A 27,618-nucleotide genomic window follows, 5' to 3' on the forward strand; every position below is an offset into this window, starting at 1 on the left:
TAGATAAATTGATCAAGAAAGGTTCTTCTAATATAGAGGTTGGATTACACTTTATGGAAGCAAGAGATGTGATAACTCACCTAAAAATTAAAGAAATCGTTGAACACCCTCGACATCTATTTTAGAAATCCAATGTTGTAGGTCTCTATTTAGAGACTATCCAACCATCAAGTATACCATATGAATTGCTAGGAATTGCTAGGAATCTTTGCCTTAGTTTTCTTATATTATGTTCTTAAGAACATTGTTTGTTGATTTTTATTTATTTTGGTTGGGACAATATTAATAATCTTTCTAATAGTATATGTTTTTGATTAATTAAGTTAAATGAAAATCGTCAAGTTAATTATGTTTTTAGATTATATAACATCAATAATACCATTGTATGTTGCTTTCAATATTTAATGTTTTCTCCACCATTATTCCTTATAAGTGAAAAACTTATTAATAAATGATTATAACAAATCTACTATAAATTTAAATTTGAAAAATGCTAATCAATATTATAAAAATCATGATATAAAATAAATTACAAACAAATTTAATTAAAATATTTAAAAAGTTAATACATAAAATATTTTGTTTAAATATGTATCACTTGTTCATTAAATTAATAATAAAAAAAGTATTGAAAGAATGTTTGAAACTCAAACAGAAAATAAAATTCAGATGTCATTCACGCCGTTAAGAATTGCCTGAAAATAACATGGAGCCGGAATGCACAGAAAATAACAGAAAATTCAGATGTCATGGAGCGGAATGCACAGAAAATAACAGAAAATTCAGATGTCATGGAGTGGAGCCGTTGAGAGAATGCTTGAAAAACCAATTCAAATTTCATGGAGCGTAATTGGAGTAAACCATGGTATTCAAACCATGTAAACCACTGTATTTCTCGTACACAGAGGGATGGTATTTATTAGTCCTGTCATTATTTGTGCACAAGGGAGGCAGCCGCCATTGTCTGTGTCGCATTTGCATGTTTAAGATTATAACCCTAACTTGTCAGACCAATAAATGTTTTTTTTATGTTTTTCTTTGCTTTGTTCTGTCTTTCTGTTATTTTTTATTGTGTTTTTTTCTGTCGTTTCAATATTTCTTGTTTTTCCCTTTTGTTAAGAGTCTGTCTACAGTGTGCACACTAGTATCTATTGTTTTTTCTTTTCTTTTTTTCACATTTTGTGTGGTAGAAGATGAAGAGGAAAAGCAGAGAAGGTAGGAATCAAGAAATGGCAGCTGATTGAGGGAAAAACTCTTCTTCGAGGTAATTCTTCTTATAAATTATATCTGTATTTTTTTTAATACTTATTTTTATAGACTATCTTATGGAGTATTCTTCTTATATGTAGTAGAGGAAGTGAAGGATTTTTTTACCCTGCCAAAATGAATGGTAATCACAGATTTTTCTATGAAAACTAAAATAGGTTGTTTGCCCTGCGTTAATGAGTAGATTGTTTATATATGAAGAATTGATTATAATAAGAAAGATAATAATAATAAGAAATAGCCTTCTACCCTTGAAGTTGTCAGCCCTAGTTTATTTGTCCTTAGAATTATTATCTTTATTGCATTTGGTATGGCTTGCCTACTTTGACCTAATGGTTTGCTAGTATGATCAATGAGCTGCCTGCAGATGACTAATTTAGTACCTTCCCAGTCAGATCTGAGGGCTAGGGTTCCATGGAGGGATCATACAATTCTACAGGTCTGCAATCTCCTTATTTCCTGTGTGAAGAGGATTTAAGGATGACAAGCTACTGGTAATTGGTTTGTCTTTGCTCTGAATGCCCAAGTAAATGTTGGATGTGCTGTCCTTGTAGTGTAAGACCTCATTGTATGATGTGACTACAGCCAAGGTGATGAAACTGGCTATCTAGGTTTGCAAGTTTGTTCAAGTTATTTTAATAGCTATCTTCCCACTCTCCGAAATTTGGGAAAATTTTTGCCATCCTCAAAACTGCACTCTGACATCTCCATATATCACTAACCCTTCCCTTTCCAACATAATTTAACTTCTCTTTTGTAGAATTCGAAAATCTTTGCACACAGTTATGTGAGGTTGGTCATGAATGTGTTTGGAAGATATGGGGAATCCATTTAGTTAGAGCATTTTCTTATATCCTACCCTAATTAGGAATAGCAATTTTTCTACTAACTGATCTTGTAGGTTGACTCATTTGGTATGGCTTGCCTACTCTCCATGGTGCTACAATGACTTTGGTGGGCATTACATTTTAGATATCTATAGACTGAGACTCTGGTATAATGGTAATAATTCACTTGCTGGAGTGATCTGAGTAATTGCTTTGACTTAATGGTTTGCTAGTATGATCAGTGAGCTGCCTGTAGATGACTAATTTAGTACCTTCCCAGTCAGATCTGAGGGCTAGGGCTCCGTGGATGAATCTTGCAATTCTACAGGCCTGCAATCTCCTTATTTCCTGTGTGAAGAGGATTTAAGGATGATAGGCTGCTGGTAATTGGTTTGTCTCTGCCCTGAATGCCCAAGTAAATGTTGGATGTGCTGTCCATGTAGTGTAAGACCTCACTGTATGATGTAACTATAGCCAAGATGATGAAACTGGCTATCTGGGTTTGCAAGTCTTTCTGGAGACTCATACGCTAGGTCTGTTAAGATGCAGGCAGATATAACTTGCTGCTGGGCCTTGCTGGAGTCTCTGAATAGTCATCACAAATTCCGCATATTGTATTACTTTTTAAATTTCATCTTCTTTTAGATATAATTTAATATTTTGATGTAATTATCACATTTTTATCTAATATTCATTGATTATTTTTTTATTATCTTTGTATAATTTAATGTTTAGAATATAAATCTATAGATAAAATATTTTAGATCTAGCCACTTTAAAGTATGCTTTTCTTTTAATCTTTAAGTTTTCAAAATGTATACTATTTATCTTGGAAATAAATGTTTTGATCTATTTTAATTTCTAACAGGACTCATGTTTAATTTTGTTTTCAGCCGGTCATGGCACTGACAATGGATTCACTGGTGGGACCATTTCTCAGAGGAGGCCTTGCTAAGCTCTTCATGACTCCTTCTGAACCTGCTCACTGGTGAGCTGCACCATCAACTTAGTTTTTTTTTTTTTTTCCCTTTTCCTATTTAAAAACTTAGGGTGTGGAGTTTTGTCTTTTGCATGTATTTTTTATCCTCTTACAATAGCTTACTATCGCCTACAACTTGTCTTTATGACTGTGAGGCTTTCATCTCTTGACTGTCTCTGACTTCTAATAAGGGTCATTGTGTTTTTCTAACAGTAATGGTGTCATAGTCTGTCTTGACCATCTTTGGGTGTAAATATTGAGACTAGTTTTGATAGGGGGTTTAACAACTTCCAAAGAGGACAGTGAAACCCTTGCTAAGGCTAATGCAGACCTTTGCCTATCATACACCCAAAAATGATCATACTTTTTATTTTACAGCAGTAGAAAATGAATCTTCATTGACTGCCATGGATTATAGGCACTGTGCAATTGTTTGGACACCTTCCTTAATATTACGAGTCCACCGTGTTAGTCTACTCAGTATGTTAATGTGACCTGGCATTATCCTCTACTTGGACTATCCATGTCTGAGAAAGTGTCATACTTGTGTCTGCAATGTAACAACTCAAACTTCCTTGCTTACCAACAACTGACAGTGACCTATGAGATATTTAAATTCATAATATCACTATCACTTCTTTTGTTGACATCCATCTTCCATATCAAGGCTCAAAACCTCTGTCAATAAATTTGACTACTTTTTCTCACTGTATCTAGAAATTAGAGAATTCTGCCTAGTTGCTTGACAATATTCAGTGATCTCTAGTAGGTGAGGATTTGGAATATAACCAATTAGGGTCTAACAAAACTATTGTCTTCATGACTATGATTGCCTTTTGTCTCTCTTTCGCATGCATTCATAGGCTCTTTTGAATGATAGCAGTAAGGAACAAAATCTTTTCATCCTTATGGTGCTTCACTTCTAACCTTTTATCATTCACAAACCCCACCATTATATAGCGTACAAGCCCTTTTGTATTATCAGTGAGCTATCATGTATCTTCTATTGTGCACTTGTTCTTGCTACAGTACGGGCACTTAAGTGTTCTCGTCATGAAGATCTGCCCTCTTTATCCGTATCTCGTGAGAATCCTTTGATGTCCCTTGAGTGTTCTAGATCGACTTGTGAGCATTGTCTATAACTGAAATATGATAATATTTATCTTCATACTGTTGTCTTGAACGCATGCCATATGACTGTCTTCCTTATCATCAACATGTCTCGCCAATTTTATCACTTCCACCACTCCATATTCCTAAGCATTTAACAACCTTGCATGATTTAAAAGGTTGTCATCTTTGCAAGACCGTTTTAGTGAACTGGGTTAATAGATCTTTGTTCAGACCTTCAAAATTGAATCTTTATTACTATCCTTGTTTTTTTGTGTTTGGTGGATATCTTTATTATGTATACCTTTTCTTGATCTTATTGTCATACATATTGGATCATTGTCATTTAAAACATACTTTACTTTCATATGGCAATCCTTGCTTTTCCATTTTTTCACTTTATTTATATTTTGTTGTTTATTAATTTTACCTTTCATCTATCAACTCCTAAAATCAAGTTTCAGGAAGATATTTAAGCTGCACAAAATCTCTATCAACTCCTAAAATCAAGGTTGAAAAAGTATTAAAATTTAAAAATATAAGGAGGAAGATATTTGCCCAATCACATCCTTTATCTATAAATTCTTGATTTGCTCAAATATCATTTATAATTTCAAAAGAGATGGCCAATAAGAAAAATGCCATGGCTTCTATACTATCTGCTTGCCTGATTTTCCTGGTAACAACTACAACAGTAGTTTCTGCTACAATAATAAGTAAGATATACTTATAATCTTTATTTTATTTTATTTATCTTGATAAATTTTGTACATTATTTTGATATTTATTAAGATTTCTCAATTTACTTACACATTGTAAATTCAATTGCAAGCCCTGATATAAATATCAACTGTACCTTTTGGAAGACCCCAGAACAATGTCAAAAGAGTTGTCCTTCTTTCCTTGTATGCTTACAAGTAGGTGACCGTTATTATTGCTGTCCATAAATCTATACCACTGAATACAAGAGTTCCTCTGATATGAACGATGGCTTTTCATTTAAGATAATAGAATAAAAATCAGAAAAAATAAAGTATAAATTTTTTCTGGTTCTGGTGATTTAATAGATTGTTTTATTAATTTATATAGGATGAATTATGATTATGTTTTATTAATAGAATTATTAATATATGCAATATTTTATTAAAATCATTTTTATTTTTTTAATTATAATTTTGTATATTGTGATTATTACAGCATCTAAAGGAAATGTATGGACATAGTGAATAGTGATGACTGTTAAATAAGGCCTACTCTACAGAATCAGCATGGAGTTATCATCTTAAAATAATTGATGTTATAATTAATTGTTATTTTCATAATAAAAAAAATATATTCAAATAACTTATGTTATAATTAATGGCTACTTTATCATAGTGGATGAAGAGCAGTCTATTCTCTATACACGAGTACCTGATAAAAAATACAAAATTATATCATATGCGATTTTTACTATTGTGATCTTCTTAATCTATTTTTTCAATGTTGTAAAAATGTAAAACATATGCGATTTTTACTACTGTGATCTTCTTAATCTATTTTTTCAATGCTGTAAAAATGTAAAATGTCTGCTGAAAAACAATTACATTATATAAATTTGTATTTTTAATCAGATGTTGTTTTGCATGCAATTTTTATTGTTGTGATCTTCTTGATCTGTTTTTTCAATGCTGTAAAAATATAAAAAAATTACTGAAAAACAATTACATTAATCAGATGCTGTTTTGCATAAAAAAAAGCATGACTAACTGCTAAAGTTACATATTTTTAATCGCATTTATTTTGGACCTGAAATCACAGTTACAGTCCCGGTCACTGGAGCACTCTGTCCAATTCTGATAATTTCTGGTGATAAATAGTAACCTTGACCTTAAAAAATTCTTCACCAAATATTGTCATGATTTATGATGAATTCTCTTAGCGTAGGCATTCAAGATTAAATCTTTTATGATTATGTCAAAATTGAATCTTTTATTGTTTTCAGTTTGTGATTATGTCTTACAAATGCTTCAAATAAGTTCTTATCATCGGAAAGGGAAGATAATTTAATCGATTTGTGAATTAATGTGCTTCTGTTCTTTTTCTCTTCACAACATTTTGCTGATCTGCTTGCAGATAGATAGTATCTAATAGGGGTAATAAAATTGTAAAACTTAGAGGTAATGAATCAGGATGATGATCCAGAACAAGTTAGAGGTAATAAAATTGTAAAACTTCAAAGGGTCCTTATACGGTCCTCTAAGAACTATGTGTTATCTCTGCACCTTTTAACTTCCATCACAGACTGATATGACAATTTTAACATCTTATTTCATCCATAGACTATGTATTAGCTTCCCTAACTTCCATTTATAACTTTTGAGCCCCTATTAGCTTGGATTACACTTTCAGATTACTAATGGGCACAATTAGCTTGGATTACCCAATTCACATGTGTTCAGTCAAGCTAGAGACATAAGTAATAGAGACAGAAGTAGAACGATCTTCTTCTGCAAATTTCACAAGTAATGCTGAGTTTTCACTTAGCACAGAAAATGGTGGGGAACTCATGAATTTAATCACTCGCAAGTAATGTTGAATTTCAATTAGCACAAAAAAAATTGTGCAATTAGCCTAGAGATAGTAGATGGAGACAAAAGTTGAACAACCTTCTTTTGCAAAGCTCATAACCAACAAGTAATGTTGAGTTTTAACTTTTATCTAAGCATAAAAATGGTGTTGAACTCACAAATTTCATCGCTCATAATTAATGCTAAGTTTCAATTAGCAGAGAAAATGGTGTAAAAAAACCTTCAAAACTGAAGGGTGTGATATTCTATCAAAATGTGTATGGAAAGTTGACTCAACTTGTGAAAATGAACTGAAGTCTTTACCAAGTCAATATCTTTGGTTAACAAAAATTCTATAACTGCAGAAATGAACAAGCTATCACTCAAGCAAAACTTTTTGCGAAAGACTAGAGCCTAACATGAAGCAATTGAGGCGCCATAAACAAGTTGTTCAGTGCACAAAAACAATGGTTTTACCACTGCCCCTAGGGATTAAAGGGGGGGATGTACTGTACATAATCCCTAGGTGTAGTAGGATAATATTTTACCTTTAATATATCTTTGATACACGAAAAGCTGAGTAGGCATCCAGGAGATGAATTGAACAATCATTAATATTGACAAATATGTACATTGTATCACATTTTGATGAATGGTTTGCGTTTCATTGAATATTTTGTTGTTGTCCTATCCAGTTCATCTTGTCAATCTTTTCATCTACATTTCATTTTTGGGCCAATTATCTTTTCTTGTTCCCCCTTAGATAATTTATTTTTTAGGATTGATGCTATTTTTCTCCTTCATGATGGGTTCTATTTTCCAGAGCCTGATGTGTGGTGATTTGAACAATGTTTCAGATGAATTCGTCACCAATTTTAAAACTAGACAAGCCATTTCACTACACATTACAGAAATATAATCCTTTGATGGCTCATTGATTGTCAAAATGTGACACTAAAAGTTCAATTGCAGGATCTTTATACTATTTTGATGATTTTTATCTTGTTTATTTTACAATTGCTTTAAAACCAATTTTTGTGAAGGTCTACTTAGTAATCAAAACCTAACAAGATTATGAATGTAGACTGCATATATTGTGACATATTAATGAAAAGAATAGATTTCTTTTTGTAATAAGCATTCAGGTTTTATTGTCATATGTGGATGCCGAAACCACTTTTGAGTTTGACAAAGTGGTTTGTATGTTTTCAAGGTCAATTTTGTGAAAGGGTTGAGGTTGGACTAGATCAAAGGGAGAATTATCTTCAGCGCCTTCAGCAGGTTCAGCAGCAAGGACACAATCCAGGTCTCTTGGGAGCTCAATTGTCTCATTTATCAGTGGCCAACCAGAAGCAATTTTTGTCTCAGCAACAACAATCTGCAATTTTGCAGCAGGTATATACCTTTTCCTAAGGAAATATATTGCAGATTCTTATGTGAATTTGAATCCTCTTAGTAAAGGTGTTGAATTGTCAGAAATACAATTATTATACCTCTTGGGATTTCAACCACCTTAAATCCCTCCACTAGATTTATGTACCCTACTGTCTCATGACTATGATTGTCATGAACAATAAGGCCACATATTATCTTACTACCCTTTCGATCCTTACTGTGATATTTGCTGCTATCTTGAGTTTAGAAGGTAACCTCATAGAATGAAACCTTGTATTCCAAACTAGACTCCTCTATAGCCTGCTCATTGTACCATGATAAACTTTTGTTGACTCTAGATAAAGTCTACATCTCAAAATAATAGAAAACAAATATCAATTTAAAATGTGCAAATGTATAAGCTCCACTAATTAATATCGATTAAATTTTGAACTACACAGTTGACAATGGAATAGCAAGGCCAAATAAAGTATACAAACCTAAATCAAGTGTGTAAAATGCAGGATGATATATTTAGGCTTTTGGCTTTCTTTTTCTTTTTTAACTTCACCTTTTCTTCATTTTTAAGTTATGAAAATTTGTAGGTGAATGTCACTATTTTGTTGAGGGAAAAAGCTTGTGGAGTGGGACGTCTTACTTCTTGGTAAATCACAAATGTTTTAGGTCATTGTGTGTTCAGATTTGCTCTTTTTTTTTGAAGTATTTTATGGTCAAATTTTGGAATGTTATGACTGACAATCAGCTATTAGGTTTGTCCGTTGGTTGTCGTAACACAGAGAAGCTGCAATCATTGAAGTTGACATGTTTGGTGAGGTTGACATGAACGATTACAAACAGGACCTGGTATGTACGTGTCTAATATTTTAGATTGTTTTCATGATTAATTTGTGTGACTACCATGTTTTGTTCTATGCATTTCTTGTGTATACCCACCCTTTTCCTATGATAAAATTTTGAGAGTAATTTTTTTGATTTGGGGTCTTTAATGTTGGTAGACATATCATTATATCTTTCTTTGAATGTGAATGCCATGCTTTGTTCTATGTGTATACCCACCCTTTTCTATGGTATGCATTTTATTGAAGGTTGTCCTTTTGTAGGCTAATTGTGGAAAAATCATAAACAAATAAGCAGGGGAATTTTTATAGTGTTGGACATTGGACTTGTGGCCGGGTTTTTCAAATTACTTTACTTTCTTGTGCAGATGTTTTCCAGTTGGTTGCCTCATTTTTAAATGGTTTTCTATGTGATGTATAGATGACTTTTTGCAGCAGTTAGTTTGTTAGAGTCTATTATGTCAATCATTAAGTATTATTCCTTTATTGTGGTACTATCTTCTCCACCCCAATTTTACCTTGATAATATAATATATTTGGAGGTGACTTCTAGATGGCTTATTTCATGATGACAACTACAAATAGTACTAGCTGCCTCCGTTAATTTACATTCTCAATCCTAGATAACCTACTAAGCAAAATAAAATTAGGAATTACTAAAAAACCTTCATCCCTATTCATTTTCCTCCCACTCTTCTCTTCAAAACCATAAGCTGAGTGGTAATACCTTTCCTTGCACTATTTTCCCCTCACACAATAACATGAACATGATCGAAAATGAATGTAAATAATATCTATATATCTGTGATTCTGTTGTAAAACTTCCACCAGGCTGTAAGGATGTACTCGCTTTACATCGGCCACCCCAAATCATTTTAGGTGCTGCAATCATAGAGATATGGCGGAAAGAGAGATGGTGAAATAAAACCAAACAAACGAAAATTAGGACAACGAACAGAAAAATCTGTTTTTGTTGGTGCTGATTCTGGGTGCTCCTACATCAACACTATGGAATTTGCCAGCATATTCCACTCTTGCATTTTACCTTTATGTTCTGGTTTATTTGATACTCCCCTACTAGATCAAAATGTTAACTTGGATCTCCACTTAAACAGCTGGATGTGTTTTTTTATGTTCTATATGACTGCACCCATCATAGAGAGAAAGATTTAGCCAATACTGAAAATACTTCAGTTTTATACCTGGTATAGGGACCTCAAAAGAAGAATAGAACTAAAATATACATTATATTATACTCAGCAGAGCATATTATATTATAATCAAAGATTTTTTTGAGTTCAGATTTTTCCCAAGGGGAATTTTATTAAGAAGCAGGGTAGAATCATAATGTAAGTTGTGTTATTATTCAGTGTTGTGTATTTTGCCACAGGGATCTTGATTGGAAGATAGACTACGTTCAAAATTCATTACTACATTTGAAAAATTGTCAAATGGGCCATGATTCAACAACAAAGGTCAAATTGAAATATTAAAAGGGGGAAGAGTGATTTTTGAGCAATAGTTTAGGTATAGTCATTGCTTCAACTTGAAGTACAACCTGATTGGGCCTAATGGTGAAGGTTGTGTACTCCATACAAGGAACACAGGTTCAAATTTGGAGGTATGTGAAGGATGCATGCCTCATTGAATAGTATATAAGATGTGTAATGTCGTAGGAAACTCATACCAAATTGAATATCTTTGCTAGTAGGGACTTAACAAACTGCATTAACCTTTACTTTTATATCACAACTTGATTGCAATGAAACAGGCAGCTATTTAAATGTGTTAGAAAACTGAAAGAATCCTAGTATTATGGTCTAAAACAGGGTATGTAGTTGTCATAGTGTTATCAAGTTCATCTCCAAGATTTTTGGACGTGAAATGGCTGTTACCATGTACCAGATTAGGGCCCTTTCAACGATCAATTTATAGAGTTGGTCCTCGTCCAATCAAAGTGTTGGTCCTCATCCGCTGGTGGTGAGACTTGTTCCATGAGCAAAGTGTCTTCTGGTGTGCTCAGCTCCTCATCAACATCTTCTGAAGAGACACCCTCTATGCTTTTTCTTTACTTCTCTTTGCTTCACACTCATCTAGAGTAGAGTTTCAGATGATTCCTCTTCCGATTTCTCTTTTCTTGGAGGTGTAGTCATTAGTATACCCTTCCTTGATTTGCTGGTCTTTGTTTATGTGGATTCTAGTGGAAGGGGTTCATTGTTGATGTCTTCTGGACCTCCGTAGAATTGATGTTCTTTAATCTTCAGGTTCTGCCTTAGGTAGGCCCCATAGAATCGAACATGTTTGTTTTCACTAGTCCTCCATATATATCCACATGCACCACTTGCTGGCAATAGAGAAAGAGGAAGTAAAAAACCAACTAAATTCTTCTATCTATAATGTTGAAAAGAGTGTGGGAGAAGCTAGGTGAAAATATAGTGTCAAATTCTTTTGTTCTATAATGTAGGTTTACTATCAAAGCATGCAGTGTTTTGATATTATGATTCAAGAGTTTGTACTACAGTGGAACATTAAGCCTACCTAGTAGACCTTCTTGGTTGTGCTAAGCACATGAATTAAGCGAATAGATGCCTCTACAACCTACTTGTTTGGGATGCATTTCTTAGCGCATTTAGAGTTTTTTTACATTAGCACTGAAACACCTGGGTATTATGTGCTGCTTTCAAATATTTATACAGAAGCTAACAGTTGGGATGATGCCTCAGTAATATGAAAGTTGAAGAATGAGAAGGGACTTAACAAACATTAACCTTTACTTTTATATCACAACTTGATTGTAGTGAAACAAGCAACTATTTAAACGTGTTAGAAAACTGAAAGAATCCCAGTATTATGGTCTAAAATAGGTGAGGTGACTGCTATAGTGTCATTAAGTTCAACTCCAAGATTGCTAAACATAAAATGGGTGTTAGGGATGCAAAACATTTTCCTCCCACTCTCCTCTTCAAAACCATATGCAATTTCAAAAAATTATAGTGAAATGATTTTAAACTTGTATCAATTGTTGGGCAGTTTGGACTTGTGTAGCAGTTCCATGTATTTCAACTGTCATTTCACCAGGAACTCCCTACTTTATTGGATAGTTATTGTTGCTCCACTAGTCCTGCACACGTAGCTAATATTGGAACCAGCTGTGCCAATGATTGCATCTGCATATGAAAGTGGAATTTGCACGTGCTGAGTCACCTGCAAAACAATCCCACATGTGATAATAGCTGTTAGTGGCGGCTTTCCAACAAAGCTTCTCCCAAGGGATGGATATCTACCATACACAGATAATCCATGATGAGGCTGAGAATCCAAAGGAGGAAGATCAGAGGGAGGATAATAAATTTCATGATGGAGAGGAGGCAAATATTGAGAAGCCTTTCCAAGTCCAGTGCCACCGCTACTGGGCAAAGAGCTACTCTGACCGAGTCCTCATGACTGATGTGGTACGCAGTCTTCAATCTGAGGCTGATTTGCTATCATCCTTTTATTATAAGCATCATTTATAATTAAATCATCAAAACTTGGTGAAACATGAGCTAGACTAATTTAAACAGCTTTCCATAACTTCACTATGACTGCAAATAAAAGTTAGTTCAGGTTTATGAAAGTTCATTTTGGACATAAGGAGATTAAATTTTATTTCTCTATAACATATCTTCACTAAAACCCCACCTTACTACTAAAACCCCATGAACTCACAAGTTCTTTTAGTCAAGAGACTAGATTTCCACAGTTAATTATGGCTCTTATTTTTTGTTTTTGCATTCAATTGTGTAGGATTTTTTGCATCAATGTTTCGGATCACAGAATAAAATACCAAAAAGTATCTTATCCTCTCTTGAACAAAATCTCTCAAATGTTGAAGATTAGCTTAAGGATCACTTGAGAATACTCCAAGGTTCATGAATGTAGGGTCACTATATGTGGATAAGCTCATTGGTTTGATGTGATTATGCTGGAATCACAAGGGGACTTACATTCAAATGCTTGATTTGCTGAAACTTGGATGATCTGATGTTGCGATTTAGTGATGCTTTTTTGTCCTAACTAGCTTGATTTTAAAAAATAGCAAAAGGTAAAGGGTTGAGAAGATCTATTCTAAGGCCTAGAATGTAAGAACATGGATGAATGACTATATGGAACCCTACCGAGCGAGGTCTCACCATCAACTTGAACAATTTGACACAAGCTTAGTGCAATCTTCTAAGGACATTTCAAAGATGTTCGAATCAATACCATCAAACATTGATCACCATTCAAGTTAATGCGTAAGCAATGAGTGTAGAACGATTCGAAGTTAAGCTCATATCATTCCAGTTGACCACACAAGGCACACTTACAATCAGCAAGAGGCTAGTGGTATGGACTAAATAGATTCCACATGAATGCATTCAACAAATTCCTCCACTCCATCTAATTAACATGAAAATAAATTGAGAAGTAGAACCATGAGGCTTGCTGAAATAACAATTTTCACCATAACTTCAATGAAAAGAGTATCTCATTTACAAGTCATACCGACAATTCTTCCCCCTTCTAATCTACTCTAATTGCTATTTTACTTACTATTAGCTATTCTATTCACTACCAACTATTCTCCAAGTATTCACTATTAACCTTTACAAATGAAGAGTCTGAGCTTTTATAGAGAGCTCATGTACAATGAATGGCCAGGATTGATTCTCTATCAATGGCCAGGATTTTACAATGAAAACTTAATTAGGGTTTGTTACAACAAACTCTCTTTAGCAATGAGAAAATTACATTTAGAGAATGTGGACCAATAGATATCAGGGGTAGGTGCCTCAGAGTTTGTGTCATCACATATGAGTTTGATTCATTGAACTTAGACGTGTTGATGTGGACTTCATTGACTAGAGGAATGATGACTGGGTGCCATCTGGGATGCCAGTTCAACTTGTACCTTTGTAGACTTGGAGTGATTGTATAACTTCTCAACATTCCTTTGATCTCTTCATATCTCCATGGTGCGGCGAATGTTGAAATTCCTCTTGGGCATGAAGTTTCTCCTCTTGCATGGTGGTGTAGGTCTTACAATCTTTCTCCTTTTTGCTTTGCAATCACCATCCTCTCCCATCTGCAAAACAAAACAAAGAGGAATGATGACTGGGTGCCATCTGGGACGCCAGTTCAACTTGTACCTTTGTAGACTTGGAGTGATTGTATAACTTCTCCTCAGCATTCCTTTGATCTCTTCATGTCTCCATGGTGTGGCAAAGGTTGAAATTCCTCTTGGGCGTGAAGTTTCTCCTCTTGCATGGTGGTGTAGGTCTTACAATCTTTCTCCTTTTTGCTTTGCAATCACCATCCTCTCCCATCTGCAAAACAAAACAAACATGATATCAAATACATAATATATAACTTTGATAGTTCTTCTTAGCTTGATATATCTCTTGATTCTCTTGTCCATCAACACGTGAAGTTCTCTTGAAAAGTGCAGCTCATGAAGTAATGATTTCGCTCCAAAACCTTTGAACCTGTAGTTCGCTCCATTCTCCTTGAAGCTGAAGTTGTAAAATCGCTCCAATTCAGTAGTTCATGAATGAAAAAACTTCGCTCCTCTTGGTGGAATCATTAAGTTCATTTGGCATTGTGTCTACTTAAGGTGATCATCCTTCTTCTTTTACTCAACTTCGCTCATGCTCGTGCTTGTTCGTAGATGAAATTCTCTCCAAAAGGTAAAAACATGAAGCTCGCTCCTAGATGTCAACCCTCGAAGTTCAAGTTCGCTCCTCTTGGTGAGATCATGAAGTTCGGACTTTGCTCCAAGTCTTCAATTCATGAAGTAATAACTTCGCTCCAAAACACTCCAACATGAAGTTCACTCCAAAACACTCCAACATGAAGTTCGCTCCAAGATGCTTCAACGTGAAGTTTGCTCCAAGATGTTTCAATATGAAGTTTGCTCCAAAGTAGCAACTGTTGAAGTTGGAAATTTTCGCCCCAAAACCCAAACTCATGAAGTAGTAAACTTCACTCCAAAATGCTCAAACATGAAGTTGTCAACTGCGCTCCAAAATCCAAACTCATGAAGTTATCAAACTTCGCTCCAAAACTTAAACTCATGAAGTTATCTACTTCGCTCCTCTTGGTCAAGTCATGAAGTTGTTTGACAAGTTAGTCTCTCCGTCAGGATTCATATATGGAATATAACATTTAAGTATAAGTGGCATTTCCTATACTTTAAGATATATTCCATATATGTTGTCAGGATGTTTGAGAGTCGTTTCGGACTTCCAAGAGATATAATGCAAAATCTAGTTTTTGGAAGATTTTTTCAAATTTCCAGACTCTGTCAAATTTCAGGCCATTTTAGATTCAGGATGGCATTCCAGACTTCTAAGGCGAGTTCGCTCTGACCTTGATGTAAGGGACGGAACCTACGAGGACACTATGCATTCAACCAAGGATTGATTTAGCAACTTGAAGTGTGATCGGATAGTGCACAAAAACCCTAGGAATGATCTAAATAACCCCTAATCACTCAACTGATCTGACCTCCTGGCCATTTGAGCACTATACATCTCTAATGCAAAGGCTGATAGAAAAGACATGATTACCAACTAAGCTAAGACGACCAACCCAGAAAGTGAAAAAGTGGGGGTCCCCATTTGCAATGGGGCGATGTGTGAATACCTCACAACAGGTAGGATTTCTCCTACAACTCTCTCATCTTGATGATGGAAGATGGAGTGTGATCTGAAATGTTGATGCAAATAAATTCTACATAATTGAATCCGGAAACAAAAAACAAGTTCTTTTAACTCCATAAAATAGAGTAATATCTTAAATTTTTGTAGATTTATTGTTTCTCTAAATTTTTTGGTAATTGAAATATACAGACCAACTTAAAGGGTTTAAACTCGTAAGCAATACCTTGAGTGTGATGAACTTGCAAGCCAAACCATCAATTGCCATGACAGCAAGAACAGTCTGCCATATTGAATCTATGCATAAAAGCCTATAAATGCTGGAGACTATGATTATCATGTTCAAACCTGAAATAATGCAGAAATGTAAATTTATAACATTACCTACATGTAAGCTTCAATAAGGTCAGCAAGCCCTATGCCTGTCCGCTTAAAGTCTCTGCCATCCATTAGCAACAGCCTCTCTATCTCTGTTCCCCAAGTTCCATGATTCCATCAGGATTTTGTGGAAAATAATAACAACTAAATAGCTGTTTAGAAAGGATGTTGCTTGGATCTTTCATCGCATTATACTTATTCCAAAAAACAAAACAAAGAGAAGTAAGAAAATACGTTACAAAGATTTTTTGAATTGTTCATTGTTCTTAATCGAATCATATAAAAAGAGTAGATGGATATATATTTTAAACATAAGAGCTCACATTAACAGATAAATTAGTTCCCAACATATCCCAAGAAGGGGTTTCTCCTCCATCTAGTTTCATAGCTAAGGGGAGGCGAGCTCTGGGTGCACATATAGCCATAGGGAAGAAGCCTCAGCATGAAGATCCTATCATCAAACTCATATGCAGCATATATATTTCCCTTGAGGTTGGGTATTGTTCCCACATGATACAATCTCCCATGCTAGGATACAGAGCTCCATCCATTATTTCCAATCAGAGCCTTGAAAATCAAAGAATTTGTTAACAAAATTCAAACTGTCAACAATATTGAGGTGAACCTTAATGTGATTCTATTAGATAGAATTAAACTTTAATTCTATCTCTGTAGAGGAAAGCTAGAAATTTTAATTTAAAAACTTTGCATCACCCCAAATTACATTTGTATAAGAACACCTACTTTATCATGCATGTGCTTGCTATTAGATGAGAAAAGTGGAACACAGACTGTATCAACATGTCCTTGGCATTAAGCAAATAGAAGTCAATATTTAAGACAATCCTTTATTAGGCTCTATGTGAACAGATAACATGGAAACAATCAATAGATTACTATAATCAGATTCACAACACATGTTTTAATTGCGTGATCCAAAACGTAGATGGTTAAAAATTGCTCAGACAATCAAATCTAGAAAACTAAAAACAAAATTGTTGAGATTTGAATGATCAGATTTGATCAATGGATCATTAGACTAAATGAACAATACAAAGAAAGTGTTTAGGTCCTCAAATTTTGTTGAAAGTGGGATGAGATGAAAGAAATTCTCTTGTCGGCAGGGGACATTTGCATGCTTATAAGGGTTCAAGTGATCAGGAATACATAATAAAATCTAAGGTTGGTGTACTTTGAAGGGAAAAAAATGGCAAGAGAAGTGGATGGTAATGCCTCAAGGCATATTTTCTTTGCGTCACGGGCCCCTTTCATCTTTTTGACATAACTGGTAAAGCAAAGGCATTTCGCTTTGTAAGGCAAAGGCATTTCGCTTTGTGATCCCAACTGAGCAAATTAATTCACTTGGCAAGGAGAACTTACACTTCAAAGCACAATGAGGGATAGTGAGATTGTCAGATTGAGCATTATATGGAAATTTCTTTCAACGTGATTCATGAGGACAGCTTGGGCTGTTAACTTGATTTTCAGAAAAAGAAAAATGTTGTCACGTTGGGGGAAAATTTTGGAATCATAGTACTAGGAAAATTTTAATTCAATCATAGTAGTTGGATAATCAGGAGCTTTGCAAAGTGAATTTTGAAAGTTGTCCTCTGAAGATGTAATTTTGCTAGGGACATTTTGAAAAGGATTACAAGCTGAATTTTATTGATGTAATTAGATGTCCCCTTTTTTGTAAAGGTCCTCTTTTTGGGGGCACCCAAATGATTAGGAATACTGTCAAAAATCTTTGGCATACAACTTGATTGTTTGCCACGTGTCTCCTATGGAAGATAATATATAAGGCTGCATTTCATGAAATTTACCCCCTCATTCGAACGACATTATTTCAAATCTGGATTTGACTGCTTAGCTAAGATGTTGAGTTTCTAGCAATTGGGACTAAGGGACAAAGGTTACAACTTGTTTTTTTATTGAACAAAGTTGAGTACAAAGTAAAGAAATGTAAGAAAATAAGTAACTGAGAAATTCTAAGGTATCCTTGACTGAGAAATTTCAAATTACAATATGGGTTTAGTTCTGCTACTTCTATTTGGTTGAACAACTAGTTCAACATCATGGGAAGCCTCTTGCAGTCATCTTTCTCAAACAATCTCGTTATCTATTCAAGAAAGGTGCGCAACAGTTTAATGACATTTGGGATTTCAACTTGATTGGGTTAATTCGCAAATCTCATTTAGTTTAAATAACTGTTCTAAAGGGTTTGTCACATTTGTGAACCATTGGTTCCTTTGGATCTTCTTATGAAATTGGCTTTGGTTTGGGAAAATCCCCTTTTTGTTTTTCTTTAAAGAAGATCTATTCAAAAATCCTTCAAAATATAAAATTAAATCCAAGGTTAGCTTTTGGGTTTACTTCCTTTATGATGTAATTTTCTATGTAATTCTCTTGTTAACCTTACAAAATTATCATGTAATTTAATGTCATATAACATGCATTTCTCTTTGATGTCATGCTTAGGAAAGTTGAGTTTTAAGGGCAATTCGGCTATGCTTATGAAAGCTCAGCTTGATTGTATCTAACAATATTTGAATTTTTGTAACTTACGGTAAAGTAAAAAACATTATCTTTTGTTCTGCCTTATAGGATAGGGCTTTCAGAGTAGTCATATTTTCATATGAATGAAATTATCATGTTCTTTGATCTAATATAAGATGTATTTCTTTTAGAGAAAATATTTAGAGGACAATTCTAGCTGTAGTTCAAAAATTGAACATCTCACCATAAGATAACATCAGTGTTTACAGTGATTGATTTCTTCATTAAGCGTATCGTAAAAAGGTAGCTATCCAAACTAACATAAGTAGTTAACAGGGGGGAAAACATCAAAACTGGAAAGAAGAAATTCTAGCTAGAAATGAGAAAAATCGTTGTGGATATCAAATATCCACCATTTCCGATCCAAAAAGAAAGGAATACAACATATAGATTAATGACTATAGTGCAACAAGGCTAGATCTTGGTTACAACCAAAACCTAGTTATTTAAGGATAACTTTTTGAAACCATCAAAATCTAGTTGACCTCCACTGCATCCCACAAATTGCAATAATCTTATAGGATGACAATTATCTTTGTTCCATGGACAAACACCATTATTCCTCATAACTAACAAGTAGACCTGCTTTGCCCCATGCAGCCATCAAGTGCCAACAAATAGGCAGCGATGAGAGACCTGCATAAAACCGGATATTGCTAAATTCTCAACTTTTGTTCTGATTTTTTTGAAATAAACTTAAAATCCACCATTGGCATTATATTAAGCAGGATTGAAAATTACAATGGCAATGAAAATCCAGCACAATCTATAATCAAAATCTTATTATGTTCAAGGCTGAAGAAGTTAGCAACAAGATTTAACCTTGTTTTTATTTACATTTTGAAGCACAATTACAACAGAAACAATATTCTACAGTGATTTGAGAAAACGGAACCAACAATATGATTTATTTTTCAGAATAAGCATAGTTCTAAGTTATATGGCCTCAGATTGTACACAATGCTAGTCTTTACTAATTACAAAGAATTTACCTGAACTATGAAACGGCCACAATGATGCTCCAAGTCCATGAACTCTTTCAATTCACTTCCATTGGTGATAGTCCAGACTACTTGTCCAGGATTGGCATAAGGAATTTTTACCACTCCAAGACCTACCATCATCCTCACCCAAAGTGTGTTCTCAGGTTTGGCCACATCCCAGATTATTTCAGGAGTATAAATAGATAGACCAGATGACCAAATTTATGCATTATAAATATCATAAGCTTTTGCTGTCAGCATCTTATTTCGTCCTCCATCTAGACATGCCAAATCAGGATTGAAAACCAGGGTCCTGGTAATAGGAGGAATTCTAGTCAATGGCCTTTGAGTTACATATCTAACTGTAGCTCTCATAGGCTTACAAACCTCTTGTGGCTTAAATTCATTAGAGGCATTCCCTATGTTGTTGCTGATGTTGTTCATGTTGTCTTTATTGCTATTCTTGTTGTTGCAGTTATTAGTGCTATTGTCTTCATAGTTGTAATTGTTATTGCTGTTTCGTTTTCATGACCATTTTTGCTTCCCAATTCATTGTTTTTGTTCTGCATAACAGCCTAGGTGGTGCAGATTTCTATGATGCCATCTTCTCTAACTCGCATCTTTGGATTGAGAGGGATCTTGATTGGAAGATAGAGACTACGTTCAAATTATTCATTTTTTTTAATAACATTTGAAAATTTGTCAAAGGGGCCATGATTCAGCAACAAAGGTCAAATTAAAATACTAAAAGGGGGAAGAGTGAGTTTTAATAAATTTATTAAACGTGTTAAAAAACTGAAAGAATCCTAGTATTATGGTCTAAAATAGGGTATGTAGCTACTGTTGTCACCAAGATTGCACCCGTGATTCTTAAGCTGAAAGCTTAACAATCTTGTGAAACATGGAAACAACTTCGAGCTTGTGGGTTGCTCAAATTGAAGGTGAATCTCTAGAGTGAGTTGGTCCTCCTTGATGAACCTCCTAAAGTAACTTGATGGGAAAAGAGATAGGAAGAATTACTTGAATTGAAACCTATCCTAAGAGGTGATGCATCAAATATTTGAGAAACCTAATTAATTGCATTGACTCACAATGCATTCCAATAAAAGGGATCTTGTTCATCACAACTCAATTAATCATGCAATACATCAGTATTTCATAAGAAGGGGCTAATTTCAGAGTTTGCTTGAAAGAAAACAAGGATTCTCACGACTTCAAACTACGAAGATTAACTTAACACAATCTATGACCTGTATTAACTATGCATCTTTTTGCATTAATACTGCTTGAAAGAGACAACATCAAAGGATTCTAAGAATGAATCACAGAAAAATCATCAAATCTTTCAGTCACCACAACTCACAAAGTATTGAAAAGGAAAACTGCTGCTTTTATTAAAATATAAAGGAATTTCATACAACTGAGAATGCTTCTAATGAGCTACAATGCTTCATGCAAAGAGAAAAGAACTAGAAAAGAATAGAAAAGGATGAAAACTTATAGAAGAAGAAGTTGGCTTCAACTGAAAGAAGTAACTGAGTTTGAACCTCAACTCCAATCTGCATGATGATCTTGAACTGTGCTTGAACTGCTAGTCCTCTTCTTGGTTTTATCCCAAATTGCATGAAGAGATTGCTTGGATCAAAATTGAGAAAGAGACCTGCAAAAAAGGAGGTGGAAGTGTCCCAAACTGAAGTTGAACTGCATTAAAGATTGACTCAACTGGTAACCAACCCGTGTGAGGTCTTTAACTGCTCTAGAACTGATGCTTGCACCTCCAAAACTCTTATTTTGAGTCTTCAATCTGCTGGATGAACTTCCAAACACCACCTCTTCTCTCTTAAACTGTCTTTTGAACCGGTGCATGATATTAAGAACTTGTATTCTAGTGTACAAAGAGATCAAACTGCTGCATTTGTCTGGAATTGTTCTTATAATTTGGCAATGATCTCAACTTAATATTTTAACTATATCAAAGAATCGTGACTGTCATGAACTTCAAAATCTGTTTGTGTTTCTCTGTGTTGGCTCTTATTGTGACCTTCATAGTGATATGAACAGCAATTTGTGACTGCTCTAAAGGTTAGCCTTGAGCATCTTCCCTTCATGATAGAGACCTTTGTTCACTGATTAATCTTTTCATTCACTCTTTGTACCTTATCAACATCTTTTTCAATGTTTTGTAACTGTATTTTTGCTCTTTAGTACTGTAGAGTAGTCTTATCTTTGTAATGGCTGCTATTTGTGTGGTGTACTGACTGCAACAAGGTACTGGTACATTGAGAACTGCAACAATGATGACTGTAATTATACTCTGTCAAAGCCTTTTTGAACGCAAAACTCACTGCTATAACTGTCACAACTTTTTCATCTAAGGGCAAGGGATTGTTCATAATGTTTCAATCATGTGTTTTGAACTACACCTTGCATTGATTTTGATACCCTCAATGATCATTAGGTCTGTCCTTGGCACTCAGGACCTGTCAAAAGACTGCCTTATTGTGAACTGTGAATTCCATTGTATTTTCTGACTGTTATGACTGCTCATTGTAATAGATTTTCCTCTCTGCTAAGCTTTGCATGAACTGTACCTTAGGGCTTTCATTATTCACCGTCCCATTGATGCCTTTGTCTTTAAGCTCTACTATCCTTAGCTTCCTTTTTTGATAGGCTTTGTAAGCTACAACAATGCCCCTCTTTACTGTCTTTTGTCTTTGACAGTGACTGTATGTTAGATCATTAAGTCTGAGGACTGTTATGAATGCTGCCCTTGTGCCTTGTATATGCTGCTCTGGACTGATCTTTTATTGTTATTGCATATCTTTCTATCTGTATTTGCTGGTAGTCATGTTTAGGACAGTCGTTGTCTCTGTCCAAGGGCTGCTATAATGGCCTCTTTGAACTCCAAGTCTTCTCTCAGTGTATTTGCCTTGTGTGATCTCCTTATGACTGCAACTTTGTTCTCTTTTAGAAGCTTTATTCACTATTTTTCTGAGTTCTTAGACTGTATTCAGTTTGACTGTGATTTTGTTTGAGGATGCGCGACTGTGTTTACCATTATTCTCACTTTTCACATACATCTCTTGGGGTCGCTTTCATGACTTCTCCAATTTGTTCTTTGCACCATATGACTTTTATGTTACTGTCACACTCCATTGTAGCTCCTCTAAAGTCTTTGGCAACATTCTCTCACTGTATTATTGTTACACTGATCTATTCCTTAAGCTCTGAGAAACTTTGCATTATTTTATTTTTATGACCCTTATTCTTGACCTGTGAACTTTGGCCCTTCATGGATATTTTGTTGCCTTCTTTCATGTCTATGACTATGACTGATCTAAAGAATCTTTATTGTGTCTTCTACTCGTACATTCAAGAATGCTCTGTGTTGTGGCTGATCACTGTAACCCTTGACTGCGACTGATCCTTAATGGATCTTGGTATGCTGCTCTAAGTCTGCAAATGGTGTCTATTCTCTGCTCTTTTATGAACAAGTTCCTTACTCTTTTATAGATGTCCCTAGCTTCATGATCCAGAGATCATAATGCATTGCAGCCACTGCTGCTCTGTCTAATATTGCTAAGCTTTCTTTGAATGCTGCAATCTGTGCATGACCTCTATTGGCCTTTGACTGCTAATATGCCATAATATCTCTACTCCATGACATGGATGATGACTTCAACAATTTTGCTTATTCTCTTTTACTGTCATGCATATTAACTGCCATGATGCTCTCTATTTGACCTTATTTTTCATTGTAACTGCTTCCTTGGGGCACTAGATGGCTGCCAAATGTGTCTCTCATGGCTATTGCTCAGCCCTTCAGTGCTATCTCTTTTTCATATTTGAAAGCCTTACTGTTCACTGTCTTGCATCAGTCTTTAATGTGCAACCTCTGTTCTTTTGTTTGATGTTGCCTTATGATCTACATTTATGACGGTGTATTGTCTCTAACTCTTGCCTCAATCACTACTCTTGGGGACTGCATTGAAGACTTCATTGCCTTGGAGATCAATTATATGTATAATTTATTTACTGTTCTTATGACTATACCTGGCTTTGGATTGAGAACCTTGTTCCTTGTTTGGCTGTTGGTCACTGTCACCTGTTAATTAAATGGACTGCTCAATTGTCTTATCTCTTGCACGTTATGGGTAATGTGTTTGTCCTCTAGGATAGGGACTGTATACTTTATGCTTGAAACCTTACTCACTGCTATCTTGTTAATATCTCTACTTCTTAAGCTTGTGCACTGTTCAATCTTAATCTTCACTGCTGCTCTCAATGTTGTCCCAGGCTTTACACTGTAACCTTATTAGGGTCTGATGCTATCTTGACAGTGATAGGACTGTCTTTCCTGCCAAAGCCGCACCTACATAGCTACCATATTGACAATATTCTCTCTGTCTCTAATCATTATTTTCATTGCTTTTGAACAGTTTAAACGCTCATGGGTTTTTTCTTGAATAGCTAAGATGAACATCAGTGATGCATGCAATATGGGTGGTGAAAAAGATCATTAACAAATTAATGAATCTAACACTAAGAATGAATGTTTCCAAGTATATATCTGTGCATGCTTTTGGGAACTAAACCTTGACTATTCCAATATTCTTTGAAGCCCCAAAACTTTATAGCCGCCATAATTCATTCCTTTCATTGATTCGTATAAATCAAACATATTATCTATTTCTTTGCAAAATGAGGAAACAAAATCCTACCTCCTTCCACTGGAATTCCTTGTATCTGATCTTTGTATGCTTGTTGTCTCTGTATGGGCTACTTGTAGTAATGCTCATGATTATCCTCAGCTTTGCTCATGCACTCAGCTGTCATCTTATGTTCTTGAACCTTACAAAATGACTTTTTTAATGCTTTTATTACATCAGGAACTCGTACATGACTTGAACTTCTATCCCTTAATCTTTGTATTCTTGTTGTCTCTATATGGGCTATTTGTAGTAATGCTCATGATTATCCTCAGCCTTCCTCATGCACTCTGCTGTCATCTTATGTTCTTGAACCTTACAAAATGGCTTTTTTGATACTTCTATTACATTAGGAACTCGTACATGACTTAAACTTATATCCCCTGAAGAGCTTCTACCACTGAAACAGGTGCACGATTTTTTGATGGTTCTATTACATTAGGAACTTGTACATGCTGTTTTGATTTTCTTTTATGCAGAGAGCTCCATATTTCACGGTTTAAAGAATAAGATCAAAAGAAAACTCAATGATATGTCATAGAAACCCTAAAGTGACACATGCAGACTTGCTTTTGCTTTTTTCAAACTTCACATTTCCTATTGAAACTTAAATATTAGACTTGTTTTACGTGGAAACAAGGCTTATTTGAGGCTTTAATGAGTAGATTAGACACTTTATTCATCCCCTTGGAAATACCCACTAAGAACCCTTGAAAGCCTTGCAAGTAACATTTTCCTTAAAACTATAGGCTTACTTTGGTAAATTAGAGCCATTTTCGGCTTAAAGTCAAAAATAGGCAACAACTACATTTTGGTCTGTTGTGAGCCATTTTCATAATTCAAGAATGGATATTGTGAAGAATGCTGGTAAAATAACTCAAACAATTTTCTACCTTTGTGATTTCTATTTTTGTTTATTTGTGATGGAAGAATGCTGGTAAAGTGTATAAATGTTCCACACATTTAAAAATGCATTAGTGAATTTTCGTTTTTTTATAACTGTCTTCAAACTCAAACAATTTTTTACCTTTGTGATTTCTATTTTTGTTTATTTGTGGTAGTTGTAAAATGCCTGAATCTTTTTGGATTGGAGATTATTTCCGCATTACATTGACTAATTTATAGTTGAATTGGTATGATAGGGTGGCAGCATGTTGGAGCGAAAAAACTGCATGATAAGAGGATCCTAAAGTGAGCTAAGCAGCTATATGAATTCGTCTTTTTCAGCATGATGTATAAAAAAAGCAAGAGATGAAATTATGCTTCAATCATTTATGTAGTTAAATTTTGGTCAAGCATATCGACTTGATGCATTGTAATATGTACAAATATAGTGCTTAATAAAAAAAGAAGGGGTTAAAAACCCCTTCTAAGGACTCAAGGGAATAGTCATTGGCCATGGTTATTCCTTGAGGTCGTGTTTTTTGGCACCTTAAAGAATGGTCGATAGGCCACGACCATTCTTTAAGGTTTGTGTGTCTCTTTTATTTTTGCATTCTTTTTATTAGTTTAATTTTTATTTAAATAAATTTATTGTTTAGCAAAATAATCCCTTTTTTTAACGTTTTATGAATAATTTATAAAATAGTGCACAAAGGATAGTAATAAACAAAAAATTTAAAAACTGTTGTCATATTTAACATTTTTATAAATGACTTGAAACCAATCATAAATTACCCTTACAAATATATCATTTGAACAACATCATTAATTCACATCACTATTTACAATTTACATAAGATAAGAATTTCACTATAATTATAATAAAATTATAAAATTGATAACTTAACATAAATTTTCTCATACTATTTACTCAACTTAACTTAATAAATTTACTCATACTATTTTAACACATCATATTCCATAACTAACAACATATGATAAATTGACATCTTAACATAATCATCACATTGATAAGAATTTCACCATAATTATAATAAAATAAGTATTTTGATTCATACTATTTTAACAATTCTTACTCCATAACTAACAACAAATAAAATTGACAACTTAACATAATCACATTCAAGTTGCATATTTAAAATTGTGTGTTGTGTTGTGTTGTGTTGTGTGTGTTGTATTGTGTCGTTTCGTTTTGTGATTGTCTTAGGTCAATTAGGGGTCTTAGGTCCATTAGGGGAGGCCAAAGAAGCTTCCACCGTCACGTGGTTGGCCTTGTCAGTAGAGAATATTTGAATAAATATTCTTGAAGCTAAGAGAAGCTTATGTGAAAATATTTTCATTTAAAAAAATATATATTTTATAAATTTAAGTTGTATATAAACATGTTGAAAAGGAAAATTGTGAGTGCAAAGGTGATAAAAGTACATTTTAATTATTCATTATAATAATACTATCACAATTGAATAATGGAATTATTAATGTAGGAACTTTATCTCAAACACTAAAAAGAATCAATGTGACAATAATTGAATTCTTTAAACCTAATTTTAAATCAAATAAAATGAACTTCACAACTTGGGATAACACTAATTAAAATTAATGTTTTAGGGTTGGGGTTTTAGGGTTTTAAGGTTTATGGTTAGGGCTTAAAGAAAAAACCCTAAACCCTAAAATTTAGGGTTTAATGTTTAAAGAAGTTAGAAAGCTTAGGGTTCGGGGGAACCTAACCCTAATCAGGGTTAATGTTGGGGTTTTAGGGTTTATGGGGTCTTAAAGAAAAGACGGGTTTAGGGTTAGAGGAGAAACCTTGAACTCTAAAATTTAGGGTTTGGGGTTAGGGAAAAACCTTAAACTCTAAAATTTAGGGTTTAAAGAAGTTACAAAATCCTAAACCCTAAAATTCAAGGTTAGGGTTAATGTTGGGGTTTAAAGAAAAAAAAACGAACCTTTAGGGTTAAGATTTTGGGCTTTAGGGTTTAAAGAAAGGGCTTAGATTTTACGTTCAAACTCTAAACCCTAAATTTTAGGGTTTTATGATTAGGTTTTAGGGTTTATGGTTTGAAGAAAAAACCCTAAAATATAGGGTTAGGATGTTAGGGTTTAGGGTTTAAAGAACCTAAACCTTAAAATTTAGGGTTAGGCTGTTAAGTTTATTGTTAGTTAGCATTTAAAGAAAAAAGGGTAGGATGTTAGGATTTTAGGGTCGGTTTAAAACCCTAAACCCTAAAATTTAGCGTTAATGATTAGGTTTAAGGGTTTAGGGTTAGGATGAAAGAAGTTACAGGGTTTAGGTGGTTAGGGTTTTAAGAAAAAAAACCCTAAACCCTAAAATTTAGGGTTTAAGGTTTAGGGTTTGGGGTTTATGGGTGATTAGGGTTTAAAGAAAAAAACTGTATAGGGTAAAGGGCTTAGGGTTTATGGGTGATCAGGGTTTAAAGAAAAAAACT

General features: G+C 34.3%; 1 long non-coding RNA gene across 2 annotated transcripts; it reads left to right on the forward strand.

The window, feature by feature from the left end:
* The first annotated feature begins 637 nt into the window (after positions 1–637).
* Positions 638–25,654, forward strand: LOC131040625 (uncharacterized). 2 transcript variants are annotated; one of them, XR_009104898.2, is made up of 6 exons: positions 638–1,264; positions 2,987–3,081; positions 7,945–8,126; positions 8,711–8,769; positions 8,876–8,969; positions 25,411–25,654. It is a non-coding gene; the product is annotated as an uncharacterized LOC131040625 (long non-coding RNA). The 2 variants fall into 2 exon arrangements; XR_009104899.2 differs by lacking the exon at positions 8,711–8,769.
* Positions 25,655–27,618: the final 1,964 nt, after the last annotated feature.

The sequence above is a fragment of the Cryptomeria japonica genome, chromosome 7, assembly GCF_030272615.1.
Source record: "Cryptomeria japonica chromosome 7, Sugi_1.0, whole genome shotgun sequence".
Taxonomy (NCBI): domain Eukaryota; kingdom Viridiplantae; phylum Streptophyta; class Pinopsida; order Cupressales; family Cupressaceae; genus Cryptomeria; species Cryptomeria japonica.